Raw genomic sequence first — 27,685 nt, 5'->3', positions numbered from 1 at the left:
CTCGGGGGGGCTGCACTGATAATCGATCACCACAGACCCCCCTGTCAGAGGAGCAACCGATCGGCTCTCCTCTACTCGCGTCTGACAGACGCGAGTGAGGAAAAGCCGATCACCAGCTCTTCCTATTTAGACTGTGAACAGCCTAGAGTTGACACCTCATCACTTTAAACACATATGAATTACACAGGTTCTGTGGCTAATTTAATGCAGATAAGGCACCAAGTGAGTTTAATTACCACCTTAATCAGTCAGAGAACCTGTGTAATTAATATGTGTTCGGTTTTAAAAGGGATGAGGTGGCAACCCTAGATCAGCCGTGATTGGACATGGCTGATCACGTGGTAAAGAGTCTCCGTCGGAGACTCTTTACCGAGATTGTAGTTGTAGGGTGTCAGACTGACACCCTGCAACAACGATCGCCGCGGTGCGCGCCCCGGGGGGCTCAAAATCCTGATCATGTCATATGACGTCCGGTCAGGATTTTGAAACCACTTTGCCACCGTCATTTTGTTATAGGGCGGGCGGCAAGTGGTTAATCATCACACTACTCCTTACATCTAGAATGTTTTAATGATTTCCTTTAGAACTGATTCTGTTTTTGGGGTACAATGATTGTCCGTTTATCTCACTATAATGCCGTGTACACACGGCCAGATTTTCCAACAGAAATGTTTGATGGGAGCTTGTTTTTATGGAAATTCCAACCATGTGTAGGCTCCATCGGACATTTTCCATCTGAATTTCCAACAAACAAAATTTGAGATCTGAACAAAATCCGTTCTCGGAAATTCCAAGCGTGTGTACACAATTCCGAAGCAAAAATGCTCGAAATATCTGTCAGAAAAAATCTCATGTGAAATCGTGTGTATACGGCATCAGGTTCCATTCACACTTGTGCGACTTTGGACATCAAAGTCGCAATGACAAGTTGCAACACATTCTTTTCAACGGCACCCCTTTAAATTGGTGCGGCTTAAAGTTGCAGCAACTTTGAAAAGGTACCTGCACTACTTTGATGTGACTTTGATCCAGGGAGTGTAAAGTCAGATCAAAGTCGCACTCAAAGGTGCTCCGAAGTCGTACCTGGAAATCGTACAACTTTGTAGTCAAGCAAGTGTGACTGAAGTCTTACCCTTCTCAAGCATGAAGTTGGCACAAACACAATATATCAGGTTTTGTTCCCAGTGTGTGAATTTGTACTTGTGTAATGGTATATTTAATGTCATATTGATAGCTATGTTTATAATATTTGCTCATACTATATACTGCATATATATATATATATATATATATATATATATACACATTTAGTTTAACAAAAAACAAAAACATTTACACCATAAAAAACACTCACTGTATGTTAGTTTTATTAAGTTCCTTCTGTCAGCCAATGGTAGACCAGCTTCCCATAATAGGTGGAGTCCAGACATCATATATATAGAGCAAACTCTCCCAGCTCTCCACATCCATCCTCACCTGCCAAGATGTTTGTTGATGTGAGCCTCCTTCTGTTGTGTACGCAACTCACTGCTCCCTCAGGTAAGACCTCTCTCCCTCTTTCCTCCCAGGTGCTTGTACATGGCATCACCTGGGACAGATGAGAGGAGGGGATGGTGGTAGCAGCATGCAGAGAGTTATTCAGCATTGGGTGAAGTGCAGTGTGGTGTGTGTGTGTTTTTTTTTTTTTTTTTTTGCTGGAGGTACCAGGGCTGCCATCGCAGGGGTGGGAGCAGGTGGCCTGGCAGACAGTAGGGGGGGGTCCCCCAAGAGCACCACATGAGTCTCTGTGATATTCTCCTGGTTTCTCCACTCCACCCATGGTGTCCCACCTGTTCCTTGATGGTGTCCTCCACCCCCTGAAAGCACCCCCTGTGCTTTCCATTCTCCCCCCCCCAACACTGTGCTGAGTCTGGGGGATCCCAGTGCTCTGTGTGCACTGCTATTTGCCATACTGTGTGCCACATGCCCTTTGATGTGTCCTTTGCCTTGCTGTGTACCACCTGATGTGACTTGCTGTGTACCCCATGTAATGTGCACTGTGAGCCTACTATGTGCCCCATGCCTTGCTGTGCCCCCCCCCTGATGTTCCCTTTTATGCACCATGCTTTGCTCAATGTGCCCTGTGTACCCCTTGATGTGCCTGTGTCATGCTGTGGGGCCTTCTGTGGGTGGGGACACAGGGGGCCCCATGATCTTCTATTGCCTGGGGGCCCCATAAGTTGTCAGTCCCCCCCCCCCCCCCCGATCCCCCTCCCCATCTATTTCCACCTTTTTATAGAGAGATTAGACACTAAGGTGTCTGCGTTTGTTTTTTTGTTTTTTTTTGTTTTTTTTATACCCTATCAGTAGTTGGCATTGAGCATCTTGGAATGGGCAAATTAATTTAAGTGATTTCTGATTGGTTGCTTTGGGTTCCTGTACATCACTGCTCTTTGCACTAATATTACATTCAGGATTCTCTTAAAAGGCAAGTCATTCCAAAAGAGTGTAGGGAAGGGTGAAAATATTGCACTAAAACGAAAATGTGAATTAAAAAAAAAAAGCAGCTAACACTCAAGTCCCGATGAACAATACCAAAAAGTAGTGTAGTGCTAGAAAGCTGTATCTAATAAAAGGAAGAATCCAAGAAATCAACCTTGGTACAAAAAAATGTGAGGTGATTCAACATAACCTACAGATACGGTGTTATATAACAATGTGAACTGTACACACAAATAAATTCATGCCCTGTACACACGATCGGACTATCCAACAGACCAGAGTCCGCCGGACAATCTGCCCGTGTGTGGGATCCAGCGGACTTTGAGGCCCCCAAAAAAAAAAATTACCCGCTGGACTCGGCAGTCCGGCAGACAATACGTCTGTGCTAGTCCGCCGAACTTTTGAAATGAACGGACTTGCCCACACACAGAGTAAAGTCCGTTCATTTTGAACATGGCTCCAGGTAGATGGGACTAGTGAAGGAAGTCCATGTCACCACCTCCATCTGCAAGACTGACACGTCGCTAGTCCAGTCACCTGGTATGGACTTAAAGGGGAAGTCCTACGCCGAAAAACCGGTGTGGGTTCCCCCCCACAGTCCATATCAGACCCTTATCCGAGCGCCCGGATGGTCAGGAAAGGGTGTGGGGACGAGCGAGCAGCCCCTCCCTCCTGAGCTGTACCGGGTCGCTTGCCCTCAACATGGGGGTTGAGGACAAGGGCCTCTTCCAGACAACCCTGGCCGTTGGTTGGACTTCTCTGCTATTTTCTGCTAGCTTTTACTAGTGGAGGAGCCCGGCTTTCTTTGTCGTCGCCATTTGGGGGTCTTGTCCTGCTCTTCGGGGCTCTTGTCACATTCTTCTGCCGGGCCTCCGCAATCTTCTCCTAGCTCTTACTAGCATTGACCCGGTCTTCTGACGCTGCCACCTTCTTCTCTTCTTCCTTGCGATGTTGACACGACACTCTCTGGCCGCAATGGCAGGGTCACGTTGTGCAGCAACTTGTATAGGCATAAGGGGAGGGGTCACATGTGACATGACCCTGCCCCTTGTCCCTATACAAGTCGCGGCACAACGTGTCCCTGCCATTGCGACCAGAGAGGGCGTTGTGTCAAAATCGCAAGGAAGAGGAGGCGGTGGTAGCGACAGAAGACCAGGTCAATGCTAGTAAGAGCTAGCAGAACTGGACAAGGGCCCCCCCCCCCCCGGGCGACGACTAAGAAAGCCGTGCTCCTCCGCTGGTAATAGATAGCAGAAGATACTGGAGGAGTCTGGTGAGAACACCCCCCAAGACGGAAGAGCAGACCACCGGAGCTGTCCAATAAATTTATTTAAAACTTGTGTTGTGTGGGGTTTATTTTTTCGCCATGTGAATGGGTAGGGGTAAATTGCACCCCATACTCATTCACATAGGGTGGGAGGCCCCCTTATTAATGGGGGCTCCTAGATTCTGATAAGCCCCCCCCCGGCAACCAATGCAATGGCCAGGGTTGTTCGGAAGAGGCCCTTGTCGTCGTCAACATGGGGTGAAGGTGCACCCCTTCCCCAAAGCGCCCCCCCATGTTGAGGGCATGTGGCTTGGTATGGCTCAGGGGGGTGCTCCCTCGTTCCCACCCTTTCCTGACCGGCTAGGCTGCGTGCTCACATAAGAGTCTGATATGAACTTTGGGGGGGACCCTCACGTCGTGTGTTTTTTTTTTTTTTTTTTTTTTTTCGGAGTAGGGCTTCCCCTTTCGATCCATATCAGGTGACGGGGCTAGCGACATGTCAATCTTGCCGATGAAGGCAGCGACATTGACTCCCTTTGCTAGTCTTGTCTACCTGGAGCTGCGTTCAAAATGAACGGGCTTTTCTCCGTGTGGGCATGTCCATTCATTTCAAATGTCCGGTGGACCTCCGCTGCAAAGTCTGGCAGTTTGTCCGATCGTGTGTACGTGGCATAAGAATAATGTGAGGTGATTCAACATAACCTACAGATACAGTTTTATGTAACAATGTGAACTGTACACACAAATGCAAACATGTGACAATGTCCACATGGATGTGAATCTAGGAAAGTTCTTTCCTCAATCTCCTGCTGGAGTTGAAACGTCTGCTTGAAGTAGATTGTTAAACACGCTGGTGGGTATTTCATACAAATTCACGAATGAGAGGTGGAGCACTCTTGCCAAATAAGATGGACGCACATACCGTACAGCAGTGCTTCATGCGGGCTCGTAATGCTGGATTCCTGATGGTAAGCGGATGCCGGAGTTCTGCCTAGAAAGGTCCCCCGTCCCCCCCCCAGCGGATAGTGTGTCTGCCCCGTACTGCTCTGGCACAGCGCTTGTGCCGTACGGAGGAAAAAGACGCCGAAAGTTTCCAAAGTTGAACAGCTGACCATGAGATGTACATGGCGCCTGCACACTTAATAGTCATGGCTTTGTAACGGGGCAACTCACGGGCTCTCTTCACTCGCCATATGTGTATTCTAATGTCCCCTTGGATGGTGGGGCTTGAACCTGGTTTCAGTGCGCAGGTGTTGTGTAGAGCTGCCGATCAGCTGTTCACCTCTGGAGACTTTCAGCATCTCCTTTGTCCTCCGTACTGCGCAAGCTCAGTATAGGGCGGACACTATCCGATGGGGGACAGTAGTCGACAAGACACCGGACAGAAAGATACCAATACGTCTGACTCCAGGCCACTCACCGGTTGGTTTATGGCTCCAAGGCTCAACAACCAGACCGATCCAAGGAAGATAAACGTCAGTGCCCAAATCTGCTTGCCTGGTGTCCTCAGTTCGTCCACCCAGACCTCCTACAATACTAACTGTCCTCCCCGATCTACTCTGAGCCCAGGCATTTGTTTCACCATTTAACTTAATTTATTTGTGTGTACAGTTCACATTGTTAGATAACACTGTATCTGTAGGTTATGTTGAATCACCTAAGATTATTCTTGTACCAAGGTTGATTTCTTGGATTCTTCCTTTTATTAGGAACAGCTTTCTAGTGCTAAACTGCTTTCTGGTGTTCCAAAAGAGGTTTCGGGTTTCCACAAATGCTGGATACTTAATAACCCCCGTGGGCATTTTTGGCTCTTGCACTTTCAGAATGTGATATATCTACGCTGCCCTTCATAAATTTGCTGTGCTTGTATTCAGGTCTTGCTATTCTTTGTGCAGCATCCAAAGTTTTAGCTAGTTATTTTAATTATTTTTCCCAAGGCGTCTTTCAGGACAGCACCTGAGAGATAGCGACTCCACCCTCCTCGTTAGGAAACACCTTCTTCCTCCAGACTTTAAAGGGAGGCGCCTCCCTACCACACATCAGTTTTTGTGTTTCCTCCGGCCCGGAGGGAACACCTTTTGGGAAGGAGTCTGTTTCTCTTAGGTGTTCCTGAGGGACTAGGCTTCTTTCCCTTTTTTTCCTCCTTTAGAGACCCGCTGTCCTCCCGACCTACCCACGCCTCGTCAGCGGTAGCAAGCGGGCTCCTCTTCCCCTCTTGTGCTCGGAGAGAGCCGAAGACTCGGTGGCCCGCACGTTCGTAGGCGCGGCGGCGCGCGTGTGCCGCCGCCATGTTTGTTTTCGGCGGTCGCGCCGGAAGTGACAGAGCGGGTCATCGGGTCAGCTGAAACGTCGTTTCCGGCGTGGACGCAGGGGGGAGGAGGGAGGACAGGTGCTGGTGCCTATTTCCGCTTCTGGTCCGGTGCAGCTGCACGGCGTGACTCCGGAGGCGGCGTTTAGCCACAAGTGGATCTCTGCACAGCTGATTATGGAAGATTCAGCGTCTGCAGCGGTGGGGACAGGCACAGGCACCAGCAAGGCCCAGGTAAGAGGCAGCAGTTAAAGTCTGCCTTTCTTTTTCTATTTCCTGGCGTTTGGTCTCGCTCTCTCCTTTCTTTTTTCCCCCCTGGTGGCAAGGGGCCTGTCTGGGCACTAGAAGCTGACTGGTTTCTTCTTAGTGCACCTGTGTGGTGATCCCTATCAAAGCTGAGACTGGGTCTCACTAAGGGTTCCCTGGTTTTTTTCCCTTTTTTGTCTTTTTCTTCATAGGCTAAGAGCTCTGACCCAAAGAAAAGATGTCCTTCTTGCAGGGCCAAGCTGGGAGAAAATTGGAAGAAAACCTTATGCAGTCCCTGCATTACTTCTTTAGTTAAAGAGGAATCTGCCTCTGTATGTGAGGATCTGGTGGCCTCTGTAAAGAAGGAGCTGTACGCCACGATCCAGAATTTTCGTGACTCACTAGCAAACCCGGCTGCTAGTCAGCCTTCCACTTCAGAGTCTTCCCAGGGGTCTCTCTCAATCCCGGTGTTAGAATCTCTGCCTGAAGACCCTTCAGATAGGGAAAAGCAGTCCACTGCTCTTTCCGTTAAAGATTCGGAAGAGGAGTTGGAGGATTCTGAGGTAGCCCCCTCTAAATTCAAACTGTCCTTTGAAGAGGTCGATGGGCTCCTTAAAGCCATTCATGCTACGCTTGGTTTAAGTGAGGAGAAAAAGGAATTATCACTCCATGACCGCATGTATGCTGGGTTGGATGAGCCTAAGGGCCGAACATTCCCAGTTCATCCGGTCATCTCTGAGGCCATTAGGAAAGAATGGCAGGATCCAGAGAAAAAGCCCTTTTTCTCCAAAGCCCACAAAAGGCGTTTTCCTTTCGAGGAGGACCCTGCAGCAGTATGGAACAAGGTGCCCAGACTGGATGCCGCCTTTTCCCAGGTTTCAAGGTCCACAGATCTGTCCTTTGAGGATATGGGAGTTTTGAAAGATCCGATGGACAAACGCATGGATCTTTTGCTCAAGAGATCATGGCAATCAGTTATGAGCAATTTAAAACCAGCAATGGCCACAACGTGTGTAGCCAGAAATTTAGAATACTGGATTAACCAGTTAAAGTCACATATAGCTGCAGATTCCCCTAAACAGGAAATCTTAGATTCTTTTCCTACCCTGATTACGGCAGTGGCCTATGTTGCAGATGCCTCAGCTGAGGCAATTAAGATATCGGCCAGGTCAGCAGCTCTAACTAATGCTGCAAGAAGAGCCTTATGGCTTAAAACCTGGCCGGGTGACTCGGCTTCAAAGAATAAGCTGTGTGGGTTACCCTTTTCAGGAGACTTGCTCTTCGGCTCTGACCTCGATAATATTCTTGACAGGACAGCCGATAAAAAGAGATCCTTTCCGGTCAAAAAGAAAAAGCAGGTACCAAAGCGTCTTTTTCGACCTCAAAAAACTCAGGATCAGGACAGCAAGTTGCAAGGGAGAAGGAAAAGTTGGTCCGCCCCGAAGCCGAAGGGTAGAGGCGGAATTCTCTTCCGTCCTCCTACACAGGCCGAAAAATCGCAATGACTCGTCTCTGCGGGTGGGCGGAAGACTACAAGAATTTCTTCCGCAGTGGTCAGGGATAACTTCAAATCAGTTTATCCTGACCACTCTCGCGCAGGGTTACTCACTCGAGTTTGTCAACGACCCCCCAAAAAGGTTCCTGATTACCAACACCCCGCGGGATCCAGTAAGGGCCCTGGCCATGAAGTCCTCTCTAGAGGAACTGATGCAACAGGGCGTAGTAGTACAGGTACCCCTGCAAGAACAGCAGGAGGGGTTTTATTCCCATGTTTTCCTAGTAAAGAAACCGACAGGGAAGTTTTGGTTGATTCTCAACCTAAAACCTTTAAACGAGTCCATAAGGTACAGGAAGTTCAAAATGGACTCAATTTTTTCGGTCAGAAACCTGTTGACGCCAGGATGTTTTATGGCGTCAGTAGATTTAAAAGACGCATACCTACATGTTCCGATCTCTCCCCAGTCTCAGAAGTTTCTCAGGCTGGCGGTGAGGTTGGGGGGTATGGTTCATCATCTCCAGTTCAGGGCCCTACCCTTCGGCCTGTCATCATCTCCCCGAATTTTTACCAAAATAATGGCAGAAGCTTTAGCGCCACTGCGTCTTCAGGGAATCGCAGTTATTCCTTATTTAGACGATCTGCTGTTTTTCGCCCCATCCAGCGAGGAATTGCAGACCAATCTAGGCAAAGCTCGCAGCCATCTGGAGGCGTTGGGTTGGATTTTGAACCTCCAAAAGTCGTCCCTAAACCCATCTCAGGAGATTCGGTTTTTAGGGTTTCTAATAAATTCGGTGGAGCAAAAAATCTTCCTTCCCTTAGACAAAAAGGACAGGATTTCCGGTGCAGTGTCTTTATTACAGACCAGCCAAAATCTGACAGTAAGACAGGTTATGTCAGCTTTGGGAGTTCTGACTTCAGCAATACCAGCAGTCCAGTGGGCAAGAATGCATTTCAGGTGTCTGCAGGCTTTCCTTCTAAAATCTTGGGATCACACAGTGGCATCCCTAGAGGCAGAGGTGAGAATGTCAACCCAGGTAAAAAGGTCCCTATGGTGGTGGAAAAGACAGGAGGTCTTATCGGAAGGGTTAGTCTGGGCTTTTCCAGTCGGGAAAAGACTAACAACCGACGCCAGTTCCTGGGGGTGGGGAGCCCATCTAGGAACACGTTTCACTCAGGGGTCCTGGGCCAAAGAGGAGACAATAAGGTCCTCAAAATGGAGGGAACTCAAGGCGATTGCCTTAGCTCTGGAGTTGTTTGTTCAGGAACTGCAGTCCCATCACGTCCAGGTCCTAACAGACAATGCCACGGCAGTGGCTTATTTAAACAGACAGGGGGGTACAAGAAGCAGGTCGCTTCAGGTACTGGCCATGGAGATTCTTCGGTGGGCGGAAAAACATTTGTTATCCCTATCAGCAGTCCACCTAAAAGGGGATCTAAACAGGGTAGCGGACTTCCTAAGCAGAAACGCTATTCGGGAAGCAGAATGGTCTCTAAATCCGGAGGTATTCACAATGATTGCCGGAAAATGGGGTTTACCAGAAGTAGACCTGTTCGCCTCAAGGGTGAACGCCCAGGTTCCCCAGTTCTTTTCCCTGGACAGTCGCGATGGCTCGCTGGGCACAGATGCGCTAGCTTATCCATGGGAATTTCGTCTTTGCTATGCTTTCCCCCCATTTCAGTTAATCCCGTTAATTTTAAGAAAAATTCAGAGGGAGAAGGTACCAGTTATTCTAATCACGCCCTTTTGGCCAAAAAGGGCTTGGTTTTCGACAGTTCTAGGCCTGGCAATCAAGCCTTGTTGGCGTCTGCCCCTCAGACACGATCTGTTGTTGCAGGGCCCAGTGAACCATCCAGGAGTGGCCAGCCTGGCTCTCACGGCCTGGTTTCTGAAAGGCAGCTCCTTAGGAGCAAGGGGTTTTCCAACCGTTTGATCTCGACCCTTTTAGCAAGTAGGAAAAGGGTTACGAGGGCCATTTATTCTAAGGTCTGGAAGCGTTATGAAACTTGGTGTTTGTCAGCCGCCCAGGTGACAGGGAGCCTTGTCTCCATCTTGGAGTTTTTACAAGATGGTGCAGACAAGGGACTGGCAGTTAGTACCCTGAAGGTGCAAGTAGCAGCCCTGACGGTGTTCTTAGAAAAATCTGTGGCCTCAGATCCGCTGGTGATCAGGTTCTTTAGAGCTCTTAAAAGATCTAGGCCAGCTCCTGTTAAGGTTTTTCCTAGATGGGATTTGTCGGTAGTCCTACAGTCTCTAACAAAAGGGCCTTTTGAGCCTCTTGTGGAGGCTTCCCTTAGGTTTCTCACATTAAAAACCGTGTTTCTGATTGCCATTGTCTCTGCACGCAGGATCAGTGAGCTAAATGCTCTGTCAATTAAAGAACCATATCTTTCCATTTTTCCTGACAGAGTTATTCTTAGAACAGATGCAAAATTCTTACCGAAGGTAGCTTCAGTTCAGAACCGTATACAGGACATAGTACTGCCAACGTTTTGTGTTAACCCCAAAGGAAATAAGGAGACTTCTTTCCATACTTTGGACGTCAGAAGGACTCTGCTGAGTTATTTAGAAAGGACGGAGTCCTTCAGGCGTTCAGATTCACTGTTTGTACTTTTCTCAGGAAGAAAAAAGGGTTTTCAGGCTTCTAAAGTTACTTTAGCTAGATGGCTGAAATTAGCTATCTCAGAGGCATATTCCCAGGCAGGGTTATCTCCTCCAGCAGGAATTTGTGCACACTCAACCAGAGCTCTGGCGTCTACGTGGGCAGAGAGAGCTGGTGCCACCCCTGAGCAGATCTGCAAGGCGGCGACGTGGTCGAGTTTTCACACATTTGTGAAACATTATAGACTGGATCTCACTTCTGCCAGCGATCAGGCGTTTGGCAGAAAGGTCCTGCAAGCTGTTGTCCCGCCCTAAGGGGTAAGTCTCTGTTATCCTCTCAGGTGCTGTCCTGAAAGACGCCTTGGGAAAGACCAAGTTAGACTTACCGGTAACTTGTTTTCCAGAAGTCTTTCAGGACAGCAAGCATCCCGCCCTATGGTATTATATTATGCTACGCTGTGACTAACGTATGTGTTTATGTGTTCCAGCCGGGGCCGGAGGTTCTCTTCTACAACTGATGTGTGGTAGGGAGGCGCCTCCCTTTAAAGTCTGGAGGAAGAAGGTGTTTCCTAACGAGGAGGGTGGAGTCGCTATCTCTCAGGTGCTGTCCTGAAAGACTTCTGGAAAACAAGTTACCGGTAAGTCTAACTTGGTCTTTTATTTTTTTCCAATCCTGGCATTGTCTTGCTTTACACTAAACACACAGATGTGGACAGATTGAGTGGTATCCGAGCCCTGAGCCTTAGGCTCCATTCACACCTTAGCCACAATTCTGCCCCATGATTCCAAACTGCATTAAAACACGGGACACACTTGCGATGCCATTACTACTTAACGGCACCCCAATTGTGCTACGATCAATGGGGGGGGGGGGGAGGGAGAATAAATCGCAATTGCAGCAAATTGAAAAACGCGCCACTTGTTGCTCAAAAAGAAGCAGGAGCATATTCACTGGCTGCACGATTGGGGTGCCAATAAGAAGTAATAGGTATCCCATGTTTTGCTGCAATTTGCTTACAGGATCGCGGCAATTCCGTTCTTGCAATTCAAATCGCCTAGGTGTGAATGGAGCCTTAGTCAACTCCTCAGTGACCACCATAAACGAGAAAAAAAAAATGGTGTTGGTTGGCTGATCTAGCTGTAATTTACTGATAATGTGTTTATATATATATATATATATATATATATATATATATATATATATATATATATATATATATATATATATATATATATATATATATATATATATATATATATATATATATATATATATATATATATATATATATATATAATTTTATTTTTTTCAATGGGCTAACGTGCATTGAGCGCTGCTAATGCTCCATGGAACATGCAAAATAGTATGACTAAATCCTTGGCATAAAACAAATTATGGTAAATGTAAGCATTTGAAAATTTTACATGTTTAAATATTGAATAAAGTGTTTTTGCAAACATTTCTGTACTGTATATTATATAAATATCAATATTCTACTATGAATTTACAGTATAGGCATATGATTTTTCTTGAATTCAGATTTTCAGTGCAACTCAATCCCGGGACAACTGAAACAGATTGATGCCGGCGCTGGTGTAGTGTTGGGTGTGAACAGTAATGATGAAATTTACCAATGGATAAACAATAACTGGAATCTCATTACTGGAAAGCTCAGCCATATTTCTGTTGGACCTGCCGGAATTTGGGGTGTGAACAGAGCCAACAACATCTTTAAGTACCAGGACAATAAGTGGGCGTCTGTATCAGGTAAAAATAAAATGCAGTTTGATATATTACACACCAAATATGAACATGTATAATACATGTTTATATTATCCACACGATATTGAGATATTCTGCTTTATTTTAGAAAGTACATAGAGGCATTTCTTTCATTCCCTAAAAAAGACACTGGGCTGTATTTTCTGTTTTTAAGTCTTGTGCTCTTCTGAGTCTGGATGGAATGTGGAGTTGTGCATGTAGATTTAAACTTTTCAATTTATAAAAAACGAAAAAAAGGTGATTTTGTGACGTATTTTAAACTATACCAACCCCCCCCCCCCCGTGTGCATTCATGATCAGTTTGCAACAGATACATTTTTATTATTTTTTTTTTTTCTCTAGTCGTCTGTCCAGGACAGCACTAGAGATGAGGCAGAAAACACCTTTTTTAAAGGGCGGCACCAGTACCTTCTTCCTCAGGCTTTTTCCAGAGGAGGCTGGATTGGAGCTCTCCTTCCCCTGAAACTGGGAGAGCCCATGACAGAAGGGGAAGGAGGTCTGCATACCTAGGGTGGGGATGGCGGACATCTGGGGTCCCCCGGTCAGGCTGAGAGCAGCTGGGAACCGGCGACCTCCTCATTGATAGCCCAGAGAGGGCTGGTGTTCCCCCACCTAACTTTCGGATTTGGTGCGGGTCAGGTGGGGGGGTGGGCACAGGCAGCAAGTTCCGGCCTGTGGAACACAGGAGGAAGGGGACTTCAGCAAACCCGTTCCAGTTGCACGGCAAGCATGGATGACAGAACCAGGGTTTTTTTTTTTTTTTTTAAACGCCAGCCACAAGACAGTGCTGCACCTCAGGAAAACCTCCAGACGGTCAGGCAACTTCCAAACAGATGGATGTAGTGACTTGTGGCAGTGGTGCCAAACCAGCTCAGGTAGGCAAACAATGGTGCCTTGTACCTATGGGGCTGGGAGGGAGGAGGAGGAATGATGGACTAATTGATGCAGAAGCATTTAGAAATGGTACATTTTTATGTCCCCCCTCCCTCTATTTAAACCGGATCCGGACTAGCGTGTCTTGCGAATCCTGTCAGCAGGGCTGCTGATAGAAATCATGGGGCCCCGTACAGCCTACCTGACGGGGCCCCCTTTAGCCCCATCCCTGGCCCCGCCCCTATACCGAAAGGCTAGGGTATACAGACAGCACCCCCCCCCCCACCAATTTAACACAACTAGATGATGATCAAATGAAGTGGAATCAGTATACAAAGGTTAACTTTTTCTGAGAGATATTAAAGGAACACTCTAACCACAATGACCACTTCAGTGATTTGAAGTGATCAAAGGTGGTAGGAGTCGGTATGTGGGATGGCATATGAATATACTAAGGTGGTATAATGATTGGCTTCTAACAAGGAGGGCTACACATAGATCAAAATTTGTCTGATTACTGCTAAACTGAATTTTGATGTGTGTGTGTACCCAGCTTTACCCAATTTCTTGCTTTAGCTGGCTTCTTCCAGCGCTGAATGGTCCCCTACAGCGCTTGTGTATGTTTTACTGACTAAAGTCCAGTTGCTCACACTTCAGCCCCCTTGCGATGTGATGAGGCTGAGGTTTGGTGGAGGAGGAGGGCTCTGCAGCTGGCTGGAGCATGGAAACAGGCAAGTGAACACACTTTCTTTGCTGTTAATACTCAACTTTATGAATATGTTAGGAATATACTGGGACTTTTCAGGTGCTATATAAATGTATTCAACATACACATATATTAAAATAATGATTTTGTGAAATGCATCTGTGTGTAGTACCTGAAAAGTCCCATTATTTTCCTAACATATTCTTGAATTTAGTTTCACTTCCACCAGACCTGTCCTGCTGAGGTACAGTGCAAGTTTACAGCACAGTATTGTACAGAGACAGAACAACGGTGATCACAGGAGAAGAATGCAATCTGTCACCTGTTATCTTGCCTTGAGGAGAGCTCCGATGTTCTGTCCTTCCCGAGGAGGGGGGAGGGAGGCTTGGGTGCTGATAGGAATACATGTCCACTCTTCTCTTATCCATAGACCTGTGTGTTATCTGATAGTTGGTGATATCCAGGCTCCTGTGGTGATGCTCTCCTCCTCCCTCGGTCCGCCCTGTGTAGTCAGACTTTTTTTCTTTTTTATTATAAATGCTGTTAAGATTGCTCGGGGGCCCCCCCCTGCTGGCCGGGCCCAATACAACAGGGTCAGCTGTACTGGCTTATCGGCGGCCCTGCCTGTCAGTGGCTGGTGGGGTGCACATAGGTGTTTGCAGGCATCGTATTTTGCTAAGGTTACGCTGATATTAGCTTGTCTGTCTGTCTCCCTTTTTTCTTCTCCTCTTAGGCTCTGCCCAAAGAACCAGAGAGATCAGGGGGAAGAAGAAATGTTCATTGTGTATGAACAAATTTAAAGGATGGGTAAAGCCAATATAGATAAATTGGCCTACAAGGAGGCTACAGGGGCCTGTAAGGAACTGATTTCTGGCGTACAGAAGGAAATGCCTAAGTGAGACCGCATCAGCCAGAGATATTCCAATTAAGGCCGGGTTCACACCGCTGCGGGAACGCCGCGAATCCGCTGCGTTTTCCCGCATCGCACACCTCCCGCCGGCAGTTCACACTGCCCTATGCGGACGGCTGGGAGTGTCAATGATATGTTAATGACACCCCCAGATCCGTCCGCATATCGCAGTGCGATCTGCCGACTCGCACAGGAATCGGATCGCATGGTGTGAACACCCATGCGATCCGATTCTGTTGCGGACCAAAAAAAGGGTCCCGTGCGAGTTTGCTGCGGGAGCGATGCGAATTCAGCCATACTATCTGTATGGCTGAACTCGCATCGCTACGGAGATCGGATGTGATTTGCGGTGCGAATGACATCTGGATCTCCCCCCGCAGCAGTGTGAACCCAGCCTAAAGGGACAAGCTCTCCCAGATACAGGTTCTCACTCAAGGGAGGTTGATGCCTTTATCGGGGGTTATTTATGAGATGCTTTGAAATTAACCACTTGCTTACTGGGCACTTAAACACCCTTCCTGACCAGACCAATTTTCAGCTTTTGGTGCTCTCACACTTTGAATGACAATTACTCAGTCATGCAACACTGTACCCAAATGAATTTTGTCCTTTTTTTTTTCCCACAAATAGAGCTTTCTTTTGGTGGTATTTGATCACCTCTGGGGTTTTTATTTTTTGCGCTATAAATGAAAAAAGACCGAAAATTTTGAAAAAAACGCATATTTCTTTGTTTCTGTGATAAAATTTTGCAAATTATAATTTTTTTTTTTTTCATAAATTTTGGCCACAATTTTATACTGCTACATATCTTTGGTAAAAATAACCCAAATTAGTGGATATTATTTGGTCTTTGTGAAAGTTAGAGAGTCTACAAGCTGTGGTGCGAATCGCACAAAATTGATCACATCTGATGTACTGGTGGCCGATCTCATTTCTTGCGACCCGAACAAGTCAGGAAAGTACAAATACCCCCAAAATGACCCCTTTTTTTGAAAGTAGACATTCCAAGGTATTTACTAAGATGCATGGTGAGGTTTTTGATGTTGTCATCTTTTTCCCACAATTCTTTGCAAAATTAAGATTTTTTTTTTTTTTTTTTTTCTCTCACAAAATTTTCAATGTAATAGGTTATTTCTCTCACATGGCATGTGTATACCACAAATGACACCCCAAAATACGTTCTGCTACTCCTTCTGAGTATTACGATACCAAATGTGTGAGACTTTCACACAGCCTGGCCACATACAGAGGCCCAATATTGAAATGGCACCATCAGGCGTTCTAGGAGCATAAATTACACATTTCATTTCTCAACCACCTATTACATTTTTGAAGGCCCTGGAGTACCAGAACAATGGAAATGCCCACAAAGTGACCCCATTTTGGAAAGCTAACACCCCAACATATAATCTGAGGCATAATGAGTCGTTTGAATGGTTCATTTATTTTTATTTTTTCCAGAAGTTTTGGGAAAATGTGGAAGAAAAATGAACTTTTTTTTTTTTTTTTTTTTTTTACGCAAAGTTGTCCATTTATAAGGCCGCGTACACACGCGGGGACTGTTCGCTCAACTTTGTCCGTCAAACAGTTTCAGCGGACAGTCCGCTCAAAATTAGCATGGACGGACTTGCCCACACACGACGAACGAACAGTCCGCTGAAACCGTGCGCGATGACGTGAACGGCACGTACGACGGGACGAAAAATACGACGTCCTATACACTGCAATGCAAACTTCGGCGTGTAAATCCTTTCTGAGCATGCGCGGAACTTGGTTTGACGAACAAGCCTACACACGAGGGGACTGTTCGCTGAAACAAAGTTTCAGCGGACAGTTTTTCGGAATTTCCGAAAAACTTTGTTCAGCAGACTGTCCGCTGAAAGCCCACACACGAGCGGACTGTCCGCCGAAACACTGTTCAGCGGACAAAGTTGAGCGAACAGTCCCCGCGTGTGTACGCGGCCTGAGATATTTCCAACACATAGCATGTACATAGCAAAAATGACACCCCAAAATACGTTCTACTCCTCCTGAGTATAACGATACCAAATGTGTGAGACTTTTACACAGCCTGACCACATACAGAGGCCCAATATTGAAGTAGCACCATCAGGCGTTCTAGGAGCATAAATTACACATCTTATTTCTCAACCACCTATTACAGTTTTGAAGGCCCTGGAGCACCAGGACAATGGAAATGCCCACAAAGTGACCCCACGTGGCACTGGAGGCAGATGGCGCTGGCTATTTGCTCTGGCAGATGGCACTGCGGCTGGCAGGTGGGGCTGGCGGCACTGGGGCTGACGGCGCTGGCAGGTACCACTGGCAGGTGGCACTGGGGAGAAATGGGGTCTCCCAGAGGTGGATCTGTTTGCCATCAGAACACTCAAGTTCCAGTATACTTCTCACTAGAGGGAAGCAGGGGCAAAAGGGATAGATGCTTTGGCACAAAGTTGGGTGTTTTGCATGTGCTACGCCTTTTCTCCATTCAAGTTTCTTCAGGAACGGATCACAATGATATTGGTGGTTCCATATTGGCCAGAGACCATGGTTCTCAATGCTGCTGGGCCTGTCAGAGGAGCTACCCCTCATGCTACCCTAGAGGGAGGATCTGCTGTCCCAGGGTCCAGTTCTGTTGCCAGTAATACAGACCCTGAAATTATCAGCCTGGTGTCTGAGGAGAGCCTCTAAGTCTAGGGTGCTCAGACAGGGTGATAAATACACTTCTTTCCAGTAGGAAGAAGGTAACCCAAGCACTTAAGTTTTGGAATTTTTGTTTATGGTTAGACACTAAAGTGTCTAAGTATCCCAGCAATCTTGGAGCTTTTGCAAGACAGCACGGATAAAGGACAGGCCAATAGTATTTTGAAGGTACAAATTGCAGCCCGGTTTGTGTTTCTAGAGCAACCCCTGGCATTAGACCCGCTAGTTGGCAGATTCTTCAAGGGGTTAGCCAGAATTAAACTGGTTCCGTTTTAATATTTTACCCAAACGGGACCTGTCAGTTGCACTACATGGATGGGTAAAATGGTTGCAGGAGGTAGAGCCCTCCTTAAAATGGATCACACTTAAAACGGTGTTTCTAGTGGCTATATCTACAGCTAGACGTATTAGCGAGCTTCAGGCACTTTTCTCTAAGAGACATTTTTTTCAGATTTTTGAATACAGGCTGGTGCTACGCACAGACCTGGGATTTTTACACAAGGTGGTGGTAAAATTCCATAGATCCCAGGAAGTTATTTTGCCTTCGTTCTATGGGTCCCCCACCAATCCACGGGAAGTAGAATTCCAACTGGATGTGAGAGCCTGTGTCTTACAGTATCTGGAGATGTCACAAAGCATTAGGAAATCAAATGCACTATGTTTTACATGCAGGTAAAAATTGAGGTCCCAAGCCTCAAACCACTGCAAGATGGATTAAACAAGCTATTGTGGAAGCTTAAGAAGCTATGAAAATGGAATGCCCTTTTTACCCCCATGGCTCACTCCACATGGGCAATATCGTGGCTCCTGGGCAGAGTGAGCTGGAGCGGCACCAGATCAAATCTGTCAAGCAGCAACGTGGTCAAACTAATCGACTTTCATGAAGCATTATAGATTGGACCTTATCTCAGTGCAAGACCAAGTGTTTGGGAGAAAGGTCCTTCAAGCAGTGGCTTGTATACAATTTTTAGGCATTTTGCCTGGGCACCCTGCGTGAAAAGGCTGGTCTATTGTGTTAGTGTTAGTGTTAGTGTTAGTGTTAGTGTTAGTGTTAGTGTTAGTGTTAGTGTTAGTGTTAGTGTTAGTGTTAGTGTTAGTGTTAGTGTTAGTGTTAGTGTTAGTGTTAGTGTTAGTGTTAGTGTTAGTGTTAGTGTTAGTGTTAGTGTTAGTGTTAGTGTTAGTGTTAGTGCTTATGTTTGTTTTTTCTTAATCATATGGGTGAATGGAGGTCTTAGCAGCACGTGAAGCACACACTTACATCTGCCTGTTCTGTAAAAAGGACACTTGGCCACCATGCTCTAATAGTGTTCCAATCCCATTTATCTATTTTGATATTCTCTCTGGTATTACACTTAATTTAATGGGTCAATTTTGTTTTCCACAGGGCTCTTGAAGCAGGTAGATGCTGGTGGTAACAAGTTCTTGGGTGGAGTGAATGCACAGGACAATGTTTTCTGCTTGGGACAGAATTACACACTTTCAAGATCTTCTACTGTATCCTGGACATCACTGGAGGGGGCACTGAAATATTACAGCTGTGGGCCACTGGGCTGCTGGGGAGTCAACAGCGCCGAGAATATTTTCTTCCGTTACAATGTCAGCCCAACAGCCTGCCAGGGAACCAAATGGCAGCAGATTGAAGGTGATCTGAAGATGATAGAGGTTGGCACAGATGGTTCCGTGTATGGTGCCAACTCAGTAGGCCACGTGTACAGAAGGTATCTTTTTGTTTGCTTAATGCTACTGCATGCATAGTTAATGTGAAAAAAAAATGGCAATTTGGTAAACTATTTGTGAATATTGAGGATGAGCCAGTTATACAAATGCATATTTTTTTTTTTTTTTATAATCTTTATTTATTTTTCCAACAGTATAACAATTATTATCCAACGGTACAATCCGTCCATTTATGTACATTTCTTACAACTTTCTTAGTTTGTTCCTATACCGTCAAACCCTTTAATCCCAAACCTACTTCACACCCCCCCCCTTCCCCCTCCCTCCCCTCCCCTAACTGGCCTGTTTCTCTAGGGGTTCATAATTTTTTCGTTTCAATCAGAGGTTTCTAATTTTTCATGCTATTGAGTTATTTCTTCCATATACCGCCATGATTTTTTGAATTTTTCCCAGGATTCCCATTTCCCCAGTCCCTCCTCTTTGGCTGTCATATCCTCTCCCTCTTCCTCTAAACATTCCAACTGTTGTATTTGATTTACTCGGGCGATCCATTCCTGTACTTTGGGACTCTCCTTCTCTCGCCATTTTTTTGGGATTAGGCTTTTTGCGGTATCGAGTAATATGGGGATTATCGTGGCACTATATTGTTTTATTGATTCCTCTGTCCCATGAAACAAGATGATCCACGGATCTTCTCTCACTTCTTTTTTTTGTTACTACTTTTATTATGTCAATAATCTTCCTCCAGAAATCTTTAATAATGGGACAGTCCCACCATATATGACCCATATTCCCAATCTTCCTGCAGCCCCGCCAACACTCCGAGGATTGATCAGTTCCGAACTTGCCCAATCTATCAGGGGTGATATACCATCTTGCCAGACACTTATAATTCGTCTCGATCAATTTGTTCCCCCCCCCCCCCCCCCCAGTGTACTAGTCTAAGAAATTTCTTTCTAATTTGAGTGTTACATTGTGACCCCAAGTCGTTTTCCCATTTATTGATAAATGCGGGGTCCTCCAGCTCGTCTCCCTCTGAAAGTATTTTATAGATTTTACCAATGTTGTTTTTTGATTTTACTCTCTGACAGAGACGTTCAAAGGGCCTCAGTGCTTCTTCGTCTCGTAAGGGTTGAGGCAATCTTGCTACAAACTGACGGAGTTGGAGGAACCGCCAAGCATCAATCCTCATCAATTCTTTATCCTCCCTTAGTGCTTGAAAAGTGTTTAATTTATCTTTTACCAATATATCTTTTAATTGTGCATTATTTTTTTTATCCAATTCCCCCCTATTTCTAACTTTCCCGGTGGAAAAAATTCGTTTTCTTTTAAGTAAATCATGGGTGAATTATACTCCCATTTATTTTGTGTGTGTGTGTTCGATCCCAAATTTTTAAAACGTGCCGTGTTATTTCATGTGTTAGGTCCTACTGTCCTATATTGTGGCGGGTTCCATATTACTCTCCCTAATTGTGTTTGAGATAATATATTTTCTAAGCTAACCCATCTTTTTTCGTTTAATTCTTTTACCCACTCTACCACCCGTGAGAGAACCACTGCGTTATAGTATCTTTTCAAGTCCGGAACCGCAAGTCCCCCTTGATTTTTCCCCCTCCTTAATGTCGCAAATGCAATCCTCGGCTTTTTATGTTGCCAAATAAATTTTGAGATTAATTTCCTTAGTATTTCAAAAAAGGCTGCAGGGAGTGGGATAGGCATCATTTGGAACTTATATATGATCTTCGGTACTAGGATCATTTTTACTACATTTATCCGTCCTAGCCACGATAGGGAATTAAATGATATTTTTTTTAATTTCTCTCTTTATTTCCTCTAATAGTGGAATATAGTTTTTCAGATATATTTTCCTGAGAGTATTTGCGAGAAAGACTCCCAAGTATTTGATCTCTTTACGCCAGGGAAAATGGAATTCCGCTTGCAGTCTCTCTGCTTCCTGGTTACTGATGTTAATGTTTAGGATTTCGGACTTGCCTAGGTTAATCTTCAAATTTGAGATTTTTCCAAATGTTTCCAGGATCCCCAGCAAGTTCGGAATCGTTATTCTTGGGTTTGTAATGAAGAAGAGCACATCATCCGCATATGCTGCGAGTTTGTGCTCTTCTTCTCCCACCCTAATCCCTTTTATATCTGGATTAATACGGATCGAGGCCAACAGGGGTTCAAGGGAGATCGCAAACAGCAGGGGTGATAATGGACACCCCTGCCTAGTACCATTTCCCATTTGTAGCTGTGAAGATATTTCTCCATTGACCTTAACCGCCGCCTGTGGGTTCTTATAGGATACTTTAATCCAGTGGATCATCCTTGGGCCCACTCCCATCACCTCCAGGGTTTCTAACATGAGTCCCCAGTCTACCCTGTCAAAGGCTTTCTCAGCATCCATCGACAGGAATAGACCTGGGGACCCATTGTCTTTTAAAGCTTGGATAAGGAGCAGTGCCCTCACCCCATTATCCCTACCCTCTCTCTCAGGTATAAATCCGACTTGGTCCGCGTGTATCAGCTCTGTCATTTTTTCTTTTAACCTGGCCGCCAATACTTTGGCATATAGCTTTATATCTGTGTTCAGCAAGGCTATCGGCCTATAGTTCACGCAGAGCGTGTGATCTTTGCCCTCCTTCGGAATCAGTGTTATAGCGGCTCGGAGGGCGTCTCTACTCGCTCCATATTCTGTACCTAGACTATTTATATATCTACAAAAATGAGGTACTAGTATTTCCTTGTATTTTTTGTAATAAGTGATCGTAAACCCGTCCGGTCCTGGACTTTTACCTGAGGCCGTTTCTTTTAAAGCGTTGTAAATTTCCTCTTCTGAGATCGGTCTATCCATACTCTGCCCGTCGCTATCTGATAATCGCGGTAGTTTAGCCTTATTCAAAAATTCTTTAATTTTCTCAGTTTTCCCTCTACCTTGTTCACCTTTCTGGTCTACATTATACAGAGCCTCATAATATTGTTTAAATACTTCCGCTATCTCCCTGGAGGTGTGAGCCATTTTCCCGTTCTTATCCTGGATTTTCTCAATAAAGTTACCCACTCTTTTGTTTTTCACCTGTCTCGCTAGATATTTTCCTATTTTATTTTCCCCAAAATATTTCTCTCTAGCTCTCCCCTCTCGTGACCTTTTTGCTTCCCGATCATATATATCTTTCAATTCCTCCCTCCTTATGATCAATTGGTGAAAGAGGTCCGGTTGTTGTCCCCTTTGTTTCTTGTGTTCCTGTTCCAACCTGAAAACCTCTCTCACCAATTTCTCCTTTTCCTCTGCTTTTTCCCTTTTCTTTCCTGCCCCTATGGATACGAGGATACCTCTGACATAGGCTTTATGCCCCTCCCAAAGAGAGGCACCCGACACCTCTCTGGTATCGTTTGTCTCAAAATAAAACTCTATTTCTTTTTGTATTATTTCCACAGTTTTTTTTATCCTGTAAAAGGTCCTCGTTTAACCGCCAGGTGAATGGGTGCTTCTGTATTCCTGGTATCCTCATCTTCATTATAATCGGAGAGTGATCTGACAGGGATACAATTCCTAGCTTTGTTTCCAAAAAGTCTCCAACATTCTATGTTCAACCAACATATAGTCTAATCTCGAGTACGTCCCGTGTACTGGGGAGAAGAAGGTGTAGTCTTTTATTTTTTCGTGTTGTATCCTCCATACATCTATCAGTTGACTTTGTCTTAGTCTGGATTTGATCATTTTCAGACCCCTCCCCCTCCCCCCCCCTACACAGGACGTACTATCGTATGCCGGGTCCATACAAAAGTTAAGGTCCCCTGCCAGTATCACTTCTCCTATTCTGAAATCCGCGAGTCTCCTCAGGATTTGCTTCAAATATCCTATTGGATTTTTATTTGGACTATACACATTTGCTAAGGTAAACATTTTTTCCCCAAGGTACCCCTTCAGGAACAGGTATCTACCCTCCGGATCGGTCAGTCTGTCTGTCACCTTAAATTTTATCTCTTTCCCGAACCCAATTGCCACTCCCTTAGCCCTCTTTATTGGCGAATCTCCATAAAACCAGTTCGGGTAGTTATCGGAGTACAGTTTAACATTCGTGTCTTGTGTTAAGTGGGTCTCTTGAAGAAACACTACTTCGGCTTTATATTGCTGTAATTCCTTTAAGAGCTTAAATCTCTTATCAAGAGAATTCAAGCCCCTTATGTTATATGACACAAACCTTATCTCTGTCATCCGAGACTACTTGGAAGAAACATTAATCTCCACCTTCTATGATCTATTTGCACCCCCTCTTCTCTTTTTTTTTATTTTCAACTGCCAGAAATAAATTTTCCCCTTTCTTCTACCCAAATCCCCCCTCCCCTCCCCCCTCATCCTTTCTCCCCCTCCGGCCCATTCCTGGCCTTTGCTTTGCATTGTGAGATATACCCCTTCTGCAAGCCCTTTCTCCCAGGGTTTGACCCCGACTACAGCTTCCCCCTGCTGAGCTCCCCTCTCCCCTTCCCCCCCCCAGAGAGCAAGAATGCCCCCTGCTGGCAAGGAGCATTAGAGCTCAGCTCCCCCTAATCTCTTCAACAATCCATCCCCTCCTCCGCCCCCCTCCCCCCCGCTCCCCCCCCCCCCCTCAATCAAAGAAACACCATTCCATAGAGTAAACTTCTATTCCCCCCCCCTCCCCTCTCCACTAAAATTGCATTTCCCATGGGTCTAAAGGAATCGTGGGGGTTGGAACTCCTATTTTGCTGCAAAAGTCCTCCAGTTCATCTAAGAACTTAAGCCTAACAGTTCTTCCCTCCCTCTGAACCACAAGTGCTGCCGGGTATCCCCAGCTATATCTTATGTTTGCTCTCCTCAATTGTTCCAGTAATGGTTTTAATCTTCTTCTCCGTGCCAAAGTCCCTGGAGATAAATCCATGAAGACCTGTAGCGTTTCCCCTTCAAATTGGACTGAAGATAGTCCTCTAAGTTTACTCCATATCTTAGCTTTATCTTCGAAGAGATGAAATTTTATAATCACGTCTCTCGGTACCTCTTCATTTAACCCTGGGGGTTTCCGGACTCTGTACGCCCGGTCTATTTTTAGCTCTGCATCTTCTGCTTTTCCCAGAATTGGATTGAATATCTTTCCTATTTTCACACTCAGGTCTTCTCCCTGTTGTTCTGGTAAGGATCTAATCCTCAGGTTTTGGCGTCGATTTTGGTTTTCCTGCTCCTCCATCTTGTATATTATCTCCCTGTGTGCCTCCTGCATTTTCGAAGCTTGCATTTTTAAATCTGATATTTCTTTGGACTGTCTTCCTGTTTGTTCCTCCACTTCTTCCACTCGCCTCAATAAGTGTCCCAAATCCGTCCTTACTGTTAAGATCTCCGCTTTAATAGTGTTTTCTAGTTTCGCAAACATGTCTAACATTTCACTTTTTGTAGGTATTTGCGAGGAAACCCTTGGCTCCCTCCTTCTGCTCTCCGAATCTGAGTCCGTCTCCTCTCCGGAGGTGCCTCCCCGTGCCCCTTCTGATTTTCCCGTGTCTTTCTTCCTCTCTCTTACTCCTTTTTGATTTCTCTCAAGGCCAGGGCTTTTTTGAGTTGTTTCCTTTAGATATTTCTGAATTGTACTTGTGTTTAAACTCTCCCTCGGGGCTTTCGGGTCATTCATTTTGGGGTTTCTTCCCCTCATGTTGTCTTTTATTTTTCTCTTCCCCAGGATTCCCCCTTTTGCTTTTGGAAATAGGGGGGGAGGGGCCAAAGTGGAGTAACTACTTCTGCCTGAGATCTTCCCAAAGAGGCGTAAAGTAATGACTTAAGAAATCCACTCCTACCGTTCACTCCACCAGCATATATTCACACATATAAATTTTCCACTATTTTCTTGGAGTTTGTCTCCTGCAGTCAACACTCGGTACACGGCATGCCACTCATTTACTTCCTGAGCTGTTACACTTATATCCACTTGCGTGCTGCTACCATATGGTTTGCTGTTTGATATATTGTCTGTAAATAAATCACCTACATTGCACCATCCTCTATACAACGTTTTTTGCAATTATAGTGATTATGCAAGTATTAAGTACCGTCCTTTTAAATCATTACTTATTTGTGGAATTTAATGTCCTTTAATCAACCAAACTGGTTGTTCATGCTGAACGCAGGCAAGGAGGGGAGCGACTGCAAACAAAATGAAGGTACAGACACCAGCACTTAAAACTGTTTCAACCTAGGTCCAGCTCTGGGTTCCTAGCTGTTCCCCTGCTGATAGTATGTTATTTGCAAGTAATTATATCACTCCATGTTACACAATTGTCCATACAGCTTAATGTTCGATCCTCCCAGTATTTTTTTGCAATAGACAAATCTAAGGAGGGGGGAAAGGTTTTTTTTTTTCAGTTCTCTCCACCACTGTTCGTGCTTCTCCCCATTTTCAACCACAGGTTTAAACGATAATGTTTTCCCCCTTTTTTCTACTTATAATACTTAAGATGCCTTCTCCTTTAAACATCACTTTCTCTAAGATAATATTGAGGTTCTGATGTTATCCCCTTAGTTTATCGCGCTGTCTATCCATACAAAACACTGGGATAAACGGAAACAACCAAAAGATAAGGGGGACAGCAAAGATAATAGGGGGCAAGGAGGGTGGTCAGGGTTAGTCAGCACTCATTATACTCATTATGTTTTTACTCAACTTCTTCCTGGTGCCTCCAGCTTCCGAACTGTACACAATGTTCCTCTCCTATCTCTCAGTTAAATTGAATCACTAATTTCAACAGTCCATTATTCTGTCACTTCTTGATCTAAATAACAGAGATACAGCCCAGTAACGATCTGACCTTATTTCCAGCTCTTCCTGTTCCATTCAGGATCCAGCCTTTTCAGGGCGATCATCCCTTGAGAGATCAGAAGGGGGAGAAAGCAGAAGGGGGGGATCCAGGAGGGGTTCCTCCGTCTCCAGTTAGCCTCCTTTCTTCTACCTGCCGCCAGATGGAGTTCTCCTAGTCACGCTGACACCTCTGTTTCAGCTTGCCTCACATTTCACTTTCACTTTCGTTCACCCCAGCGGCTAGACAGGCAGGCGAGCAGGCAGGCAGACCGGCGAACCGGCGGGGGGGGGTACCGTCAACAGGTGAGGACTGCTTCGTTCTCCCGGAGCCGAGCGCTCTCTCACCACGCTCCGTACCCGCTGGTATAGCGGGATTTCCTCCGTCCACACATGAGGGCGCCGTAGTCAAGCCCCTCCCCTCACCTCTCCTCGCTCACGTACGCCGCATCATCCAGCGGAACTTTGCACTATGATACAAATGCATATAATTCAGCAACTGCTGTGTGTCCAGTCTTAGCAACTTTTTGCTCCCTTTTCAACAGATGGTGCTTTTTGAACCCCCCAGCATAGGCATTAAATGATACATCCAGTGGTTATTTTATATATCCTTCATTTGTCAGTCTGGAAATCTTATCCCAGTAATACCAATGATAGCCAGGATTCCTTCAAAATTTCCTTAGGAGAAACACTGATTTTAATTCCTTTTTTTGTTTTAGGGATGGAATCGGTGCCAAAACCCCAACTGGAACATCCTGGACCAAGATGAACCTCTGCGCCAAACACCTCACTTACGACAACGGCTATCTATGGCTTATCACCCCAACTGATGAGATCAAGCAATGTTTAGTCAAAGTGTGATTTGGCCATAACACAAGACCAAGCGGGGTACTCTATAGTGTAATCCAAGCTCTCTTCGTCTACTCATCTGTCAATTGTTTGGGTATTCTTTTATTTCTGCAGTGTTTTGCATTGCCAATAAAACTATTTAATGCTAGCTAGGGCTTCCAGTCCATCACACATTTTGTATCTTGTTTCAAAAATATCTGAGCAAATAAACTTTTGTTCTCTAAAATTGTGTCCTTTTGTGATTGTCAGAGAAATATTGCTAAAAAAACATTAATCTTTTTTCATTCAATATCATTGACTGAAATCAAACTAGTCTGGGGGTTTCAAAGAATGATCCTCCACACAGCCAGAGCATGAGGCTAATTTACTATAGGAGTTGAGGATCTTCAATCAAAAAAAGATACCTTTTCTTTTTATTTACTTTGAATATCCAGTCATGTGTAGATAAAATAAATACAATAAAGAGGCGTTTGCTGTGAGCATTTCAAAATACACTGATGTTGATTTCCTAAAGGAGTTGAGAATCTTCAATTTTCTAACCAAGTAAAAGCAGAGTAAGTTAATGTAGGTTTGGCCAGATTTCTTAAATTGTTTTTAAACCCTTACATATACCCAGTGACTTTACTGGCTTCAGGTCACACACAAATGAAATAAAAATCCAAAATTATTTGTACCTGTTTATCTGCAACTCCCTTTCTTTACAGCTATATTCATGTGATCCGAGCCTAAGGAGCATTCTTCCCACTGACCACCAATATAAGGGGGTCATTTGACATGTTTCAAAGCACATGTAGAAACAGTGTTTCTAAACACTTATATATTCACATTCGCTTCAGCTCCAGAAGGCTAACAACCGTTCATGACCAGGCCATTTTTTTGATTCGGCACTGCGTTACTTTAACTGACTAGTTCCTGGTCATACAACACTGTACCCAAATAGAATTTTTATTCTTGTTTTCCACAAACGGAGCTTTCTTTTGGTGGCATTTGA

General features: G+C 45.2%; 1 pseudogene across 1 annotated transcript; it reads left to right on the top strand.

Annotated features, from left to right (window-relative positions):
* Positions 1-1,469: 1,469 nt before the first annotated feature.
* On the top strand, positions 1,470-26,920 carry LOC143933687 (fish-egg lectin-like; annotated as a pseudogene). Its single transcript, XR_013263139.1, has 4 exons — positions 1,470-1,539; positions 11,940-12,167; positions 18,759-19,092; positions 26,565-26,920. The product of XR_013263139.1 is annotated as a fish-egg lectin-like (transcript).
* The last annotated feature ends 765 nt before the right edge of the window (positions 26,921-27,685 follow it).

Source organism: Lithobates pipiens, unplaced genomic scaffold, assembly GCF_037356315.1.
Source record: "Lithobates pipiens isolate NorthernLeopardFrog02 unplaced genomic scaffold, aLitPip1_a1.2 Scaffold_27, whole genome shotgun sequence".
Taxonomy (NCBI): domain Eukaryota; kingdom Metazoa; phylum Chordata; class Amphibia; order Anura; family Ranidae; genus Lithobates; species Lithobates pipiens.
The sequence above is the reverse complement of the archived record's forward strand: the minus strand, read 5'-3'. Positions and strand labels throughout refer to the sequence as shown.